This window comes from Pipistrellus kuhlii, unplaced genomic scaffold (assembly GCF_014108245.1).
Source record: "Pipistrellus kuhlii isolate mPipKuh1 unplaced genomic scaffold, mPipKuh1.p scaffold_m20_p_21, whole genome shotgun sequence".
NCBI lineage: Eukaryota > Metazoa > Chordata > Mammalia > Chiroptera > Vespertilionidae > Pipistrellus > Pipistrellus kuhlii.
In genome coordinates, this window is record NW_023425520.1 from 3,084,010 (window position 1) to 3,094,549 (window position 10,540).

Consider the following 10,540-nt stretch of genomic DNA (forward strand, 5'->3'; position numbering starts at 1 on the left):
CCTCTAAAGACTCTTGTTCAACATGGTTGCTGGAAAGGGGGGCCTGTGAGGACAGATTCAGAATTACACAGCAGTTAATTGCCTGGGCGGAGGCAGGGCCAGTGTGGGGCATGTGTGCCTCGGAGGCTGACTCGGGTTCTCTGCTGAAGGTCATTAGAAGACAAGCTTCAAAGCCTTCACTCTGCAAGGCCATACTGAAGACGACAAGCCGGCCAGGTGGCCTCCGGGCACAGGCCTGGCATTAATTGGCAGCTATAGGAACGATGCAGGCGAGATGCCATTCCCCAGGCCCCTTGCCCCAAAAGTCCTGAACCCTCTCTTGCCTCAGTCTGATTTTTCCTGGTCTCCAGGGTCCACATCCAGCCTCATCCCCCTTTGGTCCTGTCTGCACTGCACCAGCCAGGCATGTATAAGCCAGGAGTTGCTCAGTGGCTGAGCAAAAGTCAGTGGCTGGCCTGGTTCTGTGCTGGAAAAATGGGAGAGCACATCCTTTGAGTTTCCCTCAAGGGCCCAGCTGAGTGCCCCTGACCCCCAAAAAAGTGATGCATGCCAAGTCCAGGCCTTCTCTTAAGTGGGGTTGGCACCTCCAAAGTGCAGGGGAATGGGGTGTGAGGATATGCCACAGGTGGCCTTAAAGGAGCCATCACAGTGGGTTTCAAAATTCCAAAGGGGCCAGTAAAGGAAGAGCCAGTGCCAACCCCACATGAGGCAGTTTGGAGGGGACTGCCCAAAAGGCAGGCCCGGAGGAGTGGCAAAAGCCAGCAGGACAACTGCTTTCCTGGCTGGTGCCTTAGTCCCATGTGAGGATGCCCTCTGAACTCTGAAAGGACCCTGGAGAGAAGACACCCAGGTGGACAGAGACAGCAGGTGGATGAAGACCGGCAGAGCAGAGGGCACCACAGTCAGGTAGAGAGATCCCAGCTGTGGACAAGTGCCAGTGTTCTCTCTCCCCGCTCCCACAACACCCTGGTGCTCGGGCACAGAGCAGTCCTGCCAACCAGCCTGGGGAGCCTGGGTGGGCACCTGCCCAGGGCTGGCATCAGCTGCTTCCCAGGGCAGCCCGGGCACAGGAATGTCCTGGCAGCCCTGGGGGAAGCACGCAACCTCTAGTGCTTAGGAGGCCCACAAAGGCTGCCTGTCTGTTCACAAGCCTCCTCCCCCATGCCTGTTAGTGGCCTGGAATTTTGGTCTTGGCTGTAGCAACATGACTTTTGCCCCCTGAGATCACTGTTAGGGAGGCTGGCCAGGCCAGCTGCAGCCACCCACAGCCAGCTCCTCGGGCCAAGAGCAGTGAGGCAACTCTCAGTGAGAGCTGCCACCCTGCCAATCAGGTGCACCGGTGTGCACACACGTGTGCACACACTGTGTAATACCGCTCCTTGCTCGGTACATATCCTGCTCACTAGTCCTGATTCTCAGCTATTCCATTTGATCATTTCAGGGATTTGGCTTCACATGAGAACTTGACCCCCAATTTAAGAGTCCCAGTTCAGAATGCAACATCGTCTCTCAGTTTGTAGATGGGTGAACGGGATCCAAAAAGTTGTCCAAAATCACAGTAGCCCTTACCTTATGCCTCTTTGAGGCATGAGTGAGGGATTTGTCTAACATTAACTGGTGTCAGACCCTGGGGGCTACAACACAAACAACGTGCAGTGTCCTTAGAGAGAGGAACATTCACAATTGTAGTCTAAGGACCAATCAGAGGTAACACTCACTCCATCTGGAAGGCCAGGGACTCTTCACAGAGCAGGTGACAGTGGACCTGAGTCTTGGAATCAGGGCCACAAGCAGTAAGAACTTTCCATACACAGAGCAGAGTAGGTGCTCAGCAGAGTCTCGATTAATCCTGACACCAATCCTACTGGGTAGATGTTTTTCTCATTTCCACTTCACAGACAGGAGAATGAGCCTTAGGGGAGGCGGCCCAATCACACAGCCCCCGGGGGGAAGGGAGGGAGTAAAACTAGATTCAGAACCTCAGTGGTGTGACTCCAGGACCAGCCCTCTAGGTCACCAAGCTGTACCACCGCCCATAGTTGGGAATCCAGAGAGTTTCAGTGATGTTTCCAAGCAGGAAACTAGGGGAAGTGTGTCTAAGGCACCAGCACAGCATAGCAAACACAGGGGAGGTTGAACAGCATGGTGTCCAGGCAACCTGTAAGAGACAGGTATAGCACTGGCAGGAACTGTCACTCATGAGGCAGATGGCATTGGATTATGGGGGCATGTGACCTAGGAAATCTAGACTTAGACCTTTGATAACAGAGAGGAATTTCAGGGATTTAAGCAGGAAAATAGCATAGTTAAGTTTTGCTTGTTGGCAAGATCGGCTCCAGACTAACAGGAAAAAGGCTGGAGACAGAGATCAGTTAGGAGGTAGGAACAGAGGTAGGAACTCTGGGGATGAATTCACCCCCCAGTTGGATGTGGGTAAAGAGAGAAAGATACTGGAGTCTCAGATGACTCCTAGGGGCTGACACCCCAGAGGACAGAGGTTGAAGGTGGCAATAGAATGGGTGCAGTTAGGGGCAGGATGGGCGAGAGGAGAAGCACTTGGGTGGAGCTGTCTGTGGGAAGTTCAAGGTACAGTATGTGACGTAGAAGAGAGGAGTGGTCAGGGGATCAGAGTGGGAGTAGGTGGAAGGAAGGCCATGGAAGAGCCTTGGTCTGGTGAAGGGGTGGGAAGAAAAGGAGAGAGGGGACTCTGGGAGGTTGTGGTGTGAAATCACTCAGCAGAAGAATCAACAAAAATAGTCGGAGGCAGTCAGAGAGCTGAGGGGAGAAAGAATCAGGACAGAGGAATGGGTCAGCTCTAAGGGGTTTAGGAGGAGATGAGGAGTTGGTTAATTAATGCAGTGGGAAAGTCAGAGGAGGTGTGGGCTGCAAAGGGACACATTAGGGGTCATGCATGGCTTTGTCATTGGAATGGTTGTGTGAAAAGAAAACAAGAAATGAAGTTAGAGGTGAAAGAAGAGAATGAGATGCTGGTAGCATGGCTGAAGGAGAGCTATCTTCATTAAATTTGACTCTTTTAAATTATGTAATAATGGATTCCTGTGATAGAATGTATGCAAAATAGTGACCTTGTCATTTAATCTAAAAACCAGAACATCTAACCTCGGGCACAGGTGACACAGCCATTTCATCACTGGTACCAGGGTGCCAGAGCCTGTGCTGCTCCCTACTGCCTCCCCATCCAGGAGATTTCTTTTTTTAAATATATTTTATTGATTTTTTTTTACAGAAAGGAAGGGAGACAGATAGAGAGTTAGAAACATCAATGAGAGAGAAACATCGATCAGCTGCCTCCTACACACCCCCCACTGGGAATGTGCTCTCAACCAAGGTACATACCCTTGACCGGAAGCAAACCTGGGACCTTTCAGTCCACAGGCTGACGCTCTATCTACTCAGCCAAACCGGTTTTGGCAATCCAAGAGATTTTAACAAGCTGGCCCAGGCTGGAGCAGGTAGAAAATGTGAGGAAGAAACCAATAAGGTGGGCAGGCCTCAGAGGGCTGTACACCAGGCAGAAGTGGGATAGGAAGGGCTATGAGCACAGGAGAGATGAGTGGGCAGCAAAGTTATTTCTCGCCCTGAGCCAAGAGGAAAGGAGGTGAGGGTCGATGTTTTATTTGAATGAGTTGGAAGCTAATGAGAATGGGGAGCTAAGGAAGATTATTCCAGATGACCCTCATCTTCTCTTCAATAGAATAATAATAATAATAAATGGACCAGTAATGAGGAGAGGAGCTTGAGGAAAATGAACTGACCAGAGACACATGAAGGCTATTGCCAAGCAGAACTGAGGGCCTGGCCAGGGCTTCTGTAGTGGCTCCCAATTATACTCCAACTAGTGGCCCGATGCATGAAATTAATGCACATTAAAAGGTAATTAATTAGAGGAAATAATTTAATATTGCTATTTGCCCTTTCTCTATAATAGAAATGTCAGAGATGAAAGAAAGTTAGTAAAATGTACATGGAAATCTTCCTTCTGTTAGAGTCTGGGATGTGGCACAAAACCCAGAGTCAAGTCCCCGCCCGCCCTCAGTGCTCAAAATTGCACAATACCCATACCTGGCCAGGCCCACCCCCATTGGGTAAGATCCAGACCCAGTCAGCTCCCCAGTCAAGCCCCGGTGGGCAGGAGGCACAGCCTCAGATCCCCTGGCCCAGCACCAGGTGGGGGGTACAGCCTCACATCCCAGGTCAAGACCCACAGGGATGGGGGCACAGCCTCAGGTACACTGGCCCAGTGCCAGTGGGGGTGTGGGGGCATGGCCTGAGATCCCCCATTAAGCCCCACTGGGCCAGGGGCATGACCTGAGTTACCCTGGTCAGGTGCTGGGGCAGGGGGTGTGACCTGAGGTCCCCCATCAAGTCCCACCAGGTGGGAGACATAGCCTGAGGTCCTCCATCAATCCCTGTTGGGTCAGGGGTACAGCCTCAGGTCCCCTGGCATCGGGGCAGGGGACATACCTTGAGGTCACCCTTCCAGTCCTGCCAGGGGAGGTGCATGGCCTGAGGTCCCCTGTCATGTCCCGCCAGGTGGGGAGTACAGCCTGAGGTCCCCCAGTCAAGCACCATGGTGAGAGGGGTGGCCTGAGGTCCCTTGTCAAGCCCCACAGGGAAGCGGGGCACAGGCTCAGGTCCCTGCTGATTGCTCCTTAAAGCTCATTAAGGGAACTCAGCCTCAGTTGTGGGCACCTCCATGTTTGTGACAGTGTGATGGTCAATTTGCATACTCTCTATTAGATAAGATTACCTCCAATGTGCCCCTCCAGGATCTCCCAGGAAGACAGAGGAGGATAGTTGAATTGACCCAAGGTGTGCAAGTCATCAGGGTGTGTCTAGTCCAGCTAGAATGAATCCAGGCTGATGACAAGAATTTGTCTGGTTAAGAATTGGGTTGAGCAGATGCACCCTAGGATCCTGGCTACTCAGATTGGAACCTGATGCCAGAGATGGGGTGGGAGCTACCCTGAGGGCAAGGGGAAGGATCAAGGAGAGTCCCTCAGAATGAGGTAAGATCAAATGATACAATAAAGTACTCTGAGGTAAGTGTCAAACGAATGCTGTCAAGTGCTAACAGACTTTGCATCTGGCTTTGACATCTATCAGCTGTGTGGCCTTGGGCAGATTTTTTAACATCTCTGAACTCCAATGAACTTATTCACAACAATTCCTCTCTCAGAGGAGTGTCATGAGGCTCAAAGGAGAGAACTGTCCAAGCTCATTGCAAGCTGTCTGCAAATGTCAGCCGTGATGAATCAGGCAGGGAGGTCAAGAATGTTTTCAAGTTTCAGGCAGGAGTGGGACTCCGAGTTTGTGTGGCTGCCTTTCCCTCACTTTGCCCTTGTCCTTCTCAAGTCTCATTTGGTTGGTTTCTGACCAATCTCTAAGACCTACTAGAGTCGATTTGAATTCTAATCCGATCCTCCAAGGTGCCCCTGCAGCCTCAGCTGGGTGTCATCTATGAAATTAATGAGCGTGCTCTGTTTCATCATCTAGTTCATTGCTGGAAACATTAAATAGCCCAGGGCTCCAGGCTTCAAATTGCTCCAAATGGCCTCACGCACGTGTCTGGGGTTTTTGTTGAAGACAGTGTGACAGAGACCCTCCCGCCCCTGGATTTTAGCCATAGCCCCCTCCCTGACTCCATTCTCACCCACAAAGGTAGTTTTTTATGTGGCCCCAAAAGAGGACACCTACATTTTGCAATAAACATGAAGCATCCCACAACTGCACTTCCCTAAAGACCACTTCTACCCAATTCTTTAGGAGACCTTGACCCACAGCCTGGACCCTGACTCTCACTCTTTTCCCTTCCTATAAGGGCCTCCCAGTTATCATTCTCTACGTCCATAATGTGTGGGGTGGAAGGAATAATTTACCACTGACAGGATTCTTGGGGCACCTGCTAGATATTTCTGGGAATACAACCCAACACTACAAATTTGCCTCCTCCTAGGTCCTAAGACCCAACTCTTGGAGACTGCACACCTCTCCACCTGCTGGCACCCTCATTTTCCGCCTCTGCAGGCTCTCAAAGACAGCACCCAGTATTCCTTCAACCTACTACATGGGCTACCAGTGAAGTTCTAACCTCGGGCACAGGTGACACAGCCATTGATAAGGCAAACACATGTTGTCTATATGGATATTCCAGCCCAAGCTCTTCTCTGTCTCCCCTGATGTCCTGAAAGAGTTGCTCTCCACTCCTTTGAATCCTAGTTGACAAATATTACACAAACTTCTTCCCTACAGCCCTGGGAAAATTGCCTTCTGCTGATCTCTGTTCCAGTTCCAGGCCCTGTCTCACCCTTAGCTCATCCATATCATTTTTGTACCACTCCTGCCCTTTTCTGTTGTTCACCACCTGCCTGAATAGTGCCAAGACATACACTCCATCTTTCACAGCTCCTAAGAGTCACAGCTACCCCTACCTACTCCTCTCTTTTCCTTTCGGTCTCTATCTTACCCAACTCCATCTAATGAATTAGTCAACGTTAATTTGCATCTACAAAGCAGCTACTTGCAACTCTTCTCTGTGGCCCCAAAGGAGTCTGGCTTTGGAACTTTTATGATTGGGGAGGATGCTGGGCACCAGATTTTGATGACTCTGTGCCTCACATCTCAAGACAGGAGATCCATGCTTTTTCTGGGGGGCTTTGGGAAGGGTTCCCCAGAACTCCCTTCATGAGGGTTAAGACCCATTGCCCTTGGGATTCACTGGCTCATCAATTCCACAAGAAGCAATTGTGACTGCACCTGACATGGCGCTAAGCACCAGGAATCCAGAAATGATTAAGACATACCACCATGAAAGTAACATGATACTAACAAAGAAACAGATTATGGTAAAAGCTGTCCATAAAGCACAGAAGAAATCATTCTTTTTTTCTCGAGAAGATCAGGAATATTTCACAGATGTGACATGCAAAAACAAAAAAAGTTGAAGAAAGGCCGAAACAGGTTTGGCTCAGTAGATAGAACGTCGGCCTGTGAACTGAAAGGTCCCAGGTTCGATTCTGGTCAAGGGCATGTACCTTGGTTGCGGGCACGTCCCTAGTAGGTGGTGTGCAAGAGGCAGCTGATCAATGATTCTCTCTCATTGATGTTTCTAACTCTCTATCCCTCTCTCTTCCTCTCTATAAAAAAATCAATAAAATATATATTTTTTAAAAGTTGAAGAAAGTAGAGATAGCCCAGCCTTGGAATGTTGCACCTTGGAAGTCTTTGCAACTTCCCCTTCCTGATCCTCCCCCATGGACACTGCCAGGGACCCCTCTGCATGGGCGGGTCTGCCCCCCTTTGTCTCTGCTGTATAAATACAGCCATTTCAGAGAATAAAACTGAGGCTTGATCAGAAAAAAAATAATAATAAAAAAATAAATAAAAGTTGAAGAAAGTATAAGCAATGACATTTATCTTGGCAATCTGTCAACTCTACAGAGAAATACTTTTACCTACCCTACTGAGCATGCCGAGCAGATGAGAAGTGTGTGTGTGTGTGTGTGTGTGTGTGTGTGTGTGTGTGTCTATGTGTCTGTGTGTCTGTGTGAATCTAAGTACATGCATCTATACCTGTGCCAGTGCATGGTGGCCATGGGAGGAGTTGGTGTCAGAGTTTCCTTTCCAGAAATGATAGAAGACCCAGAGAAGGGAGCACTTAAAGGGCTAAGGGCAACCTCAAAAATCTTTGCTAGCCACCCTTCACAACTTTATTTTTGTCCCCATCTAACCAACAGCCTAAAAGAGATGTTATCAATTCTACTTTCTGAGCATCTCCTGCATCTGTGTGCTTTTCCCTGCTGCGCCATCACTACCTAAATGGACCCTCATTGTCTCTCATCTTGATTACTACTGCATCTGTCTCCTACCTGGTCTCCCCACAGCCCCCAAGCTTTCCCTCTTACAAATTGTTTCCCATGGCAGCCAAGGTGTTCTTTCTGAAGTACAAATCATATTCCTTCTCTTCTTCAGTGGCTCCCCATTGCCCTTTGCCTAACAAGACCCTCCGTGCCTGTGGATCTCTCCAGCCTGGTATCTCACACTCTCCCCCAAACTCAGGATTGATGGCCAGCCATACTGCATTGTTCTCTCCTACGCCCTTCTCCCAAGTGCCCTTAGTTCTTCCTGAAGCACCTTTCCTCTTACCAACCCTTTACTCCTTCAAAGTATGGCTGACCCAGAGTCAACCTTGAAGGCTCAGCCTAGATTTCCTGGCCCCTTTACTGGCCTCAGTCTGAGTGAATGCCTCCTTCATTACAGGGCATCATGACCACCTGTTTAGTCAGCTGATTCCTATTAGCCTGTAGCTTGGGAAAAGGCAGAAAAGGTACCTGTATTGGAGGCTGTTGTGTCTGCAGGTCCAAATCAGGGCTTGTTGAGTTGCAGGGGTCCTCAAACTTTTTAAAGTGGGGGCCAGATCACGGTCCCTCAGAGAGCTGGAGGGCCGGACTATATGAACTACTAATTCCTACTGTAACACCTCGGCTGCGCTCACTGCCCAAAAAACCTGGTGGGCTGGATCAGACTCCTCTGCGGGCCGCAGGTGGCCCGCGGGCCATAGTTTGAAGACCCCTGAAGAGGTTTTCAGTTGAACTAACCAGATACGCTGAGATTCCTTGGTAGGCTCCTCCTTCCTCACTAAAATAATGCATTGTGGTAGTTTCTCCAGAAAAGTAAGAGAATCAAACCTAAACAGAGGTGGGGAGGACCTTAGAAGTCATCAAGCTAAAATCAGGGAGTCAAAGGAGGAATTCAGGCCCAGAGAGCAGCAAATCCCCCGTGGGTATAGGAATTAGGATAATTGCTGCTCTAATGATGTGTGGTTTGTAGATGTAAATTGATGTTGGCTAACTCACTTGCAAGATGGAGACTGAAAGGGAAAGGGAGGGTTAGGTAGGGTTGATTGTCTCAGGTGGGAGAGGGTAGGAGCCTTGAGAGATGGAATGTCTGTGAAGTCAGTCCATCAGTACCCACCCCATTTCCAAGCAGCAAAACCCCAAAGAGTCCTGTCTGTTACAGATTACAAAGCATTTTCTCATCCTCCTCTCATTTCTTGTTTGAGCCACACAGCTCCTACAAAATTGGTTGGGCCATTGCCCTAATGCCCCCATTTTATTGATTAGAGAATTGAGGCCCAGAGAGCCTGAGCCATAAGTCTGGGATTGGAAGACGGCTCCTCTGAATTCAGACTCCCTGCTCTTCCCCCTCGGCTCTTCCCCTAGCCTTTTGCCCTTTCCCCACAATAGGGTTGGATGCCAGCAAAGAGCAGAAGGATGCAGCTAATGCCATGTTGCCATGGCAGCACATCTCCAGGATGCTGACAGGGTAATAACCCAAGAGCCCACAGGAGGAACCTCCACTGCCCAGCCTACACTCTGTCCAGAGCTGCGCGAGTAAGTGGGCAGCAGCAGCTCTCAAACTTGCTCGCGTTCAGCCAGGTGCTTGACCTTATTTAAGAAAATTATTTTTCATCCAGTCTCATGGGCAATGGTTTATGTCCTGACTTTTGAAGATGAGATTGGGAAGCTGGAGTTGACCTGACACATCCCTCCAGTTCCCCTATGCACACTTAACCATTCTGCCAGAACTCATATCTTTATTCCTAAAACCTTCCTTTCACACAGGGCAGGCAGTGCCTGCCTGCGCTGTGCGGAGCGTGCACTTCAGCTTTTATATTACCCAAAGGAATGAGCTGCTATTATGAAATCATTAAATTAATAACTTGGTAATATAGGCAGATATATAAAACAATCTGTTCGTAGAACAAAAGAAATTACTATATTCCAAACATTCATAATTTAATTTAACAGCAAATTAAAGTAGCATACATAATTTTAGCCTCAAAATGTCAATAGAATTATGTAAATACAGCAGCGAGTCCTGTTGCCGAGTGCGCGCCTCGCTCACGTGTGCTATCCCGGCCATGAACATTCCCCTCCTGTAGGCTCCTCTTCTTCACAACAGAGACTCAATTGACAGAAATAGATGAGGGGCCCAGCTTTTAATTAAGAATTTATTAAACATTCAGAGCGCTGTAGAGGGGAAAGATAGAAGGCAGTGCTCACTGCCAGTGCATCCTTGGATGCTGAGCTAACAGCAAAGTCACAGAGGAGAGGGAGCCGGAGGGGCTGAGCCAGGACTCCCTCGGAAGAACAAGTGTCAGAGGCCACCACCGGGCCCAGGTCTCAGGATCTTAAAGAGGAGATGGGTCTTAGGAGTGCAGAGATGAAAGCGTGGAGGAGGCTGCTGGCTGGTGTGAGTGATCCTGGAGGAATGGCCAGGATCGGGGAGCTAGTCTCCTGCCCCAGCATCTGGCAACAACTGTCTCTCAGCCCAAAGGCAGCTCTGAAGTGGGGAGGGTACGTGGGAAAGGCTCATTCTGGTCAATGTCACTGAACTGAAGGGGATGGAACTGGAAGTGTAGCTGTGCCCAGGGACGGGAAAGGGGTGTGGAGGGGGGGAGACACCACCACTGTGAGCCCCGATTTCCCTCCCAGGAGCTTGGCAGTGGCTCCTGTTC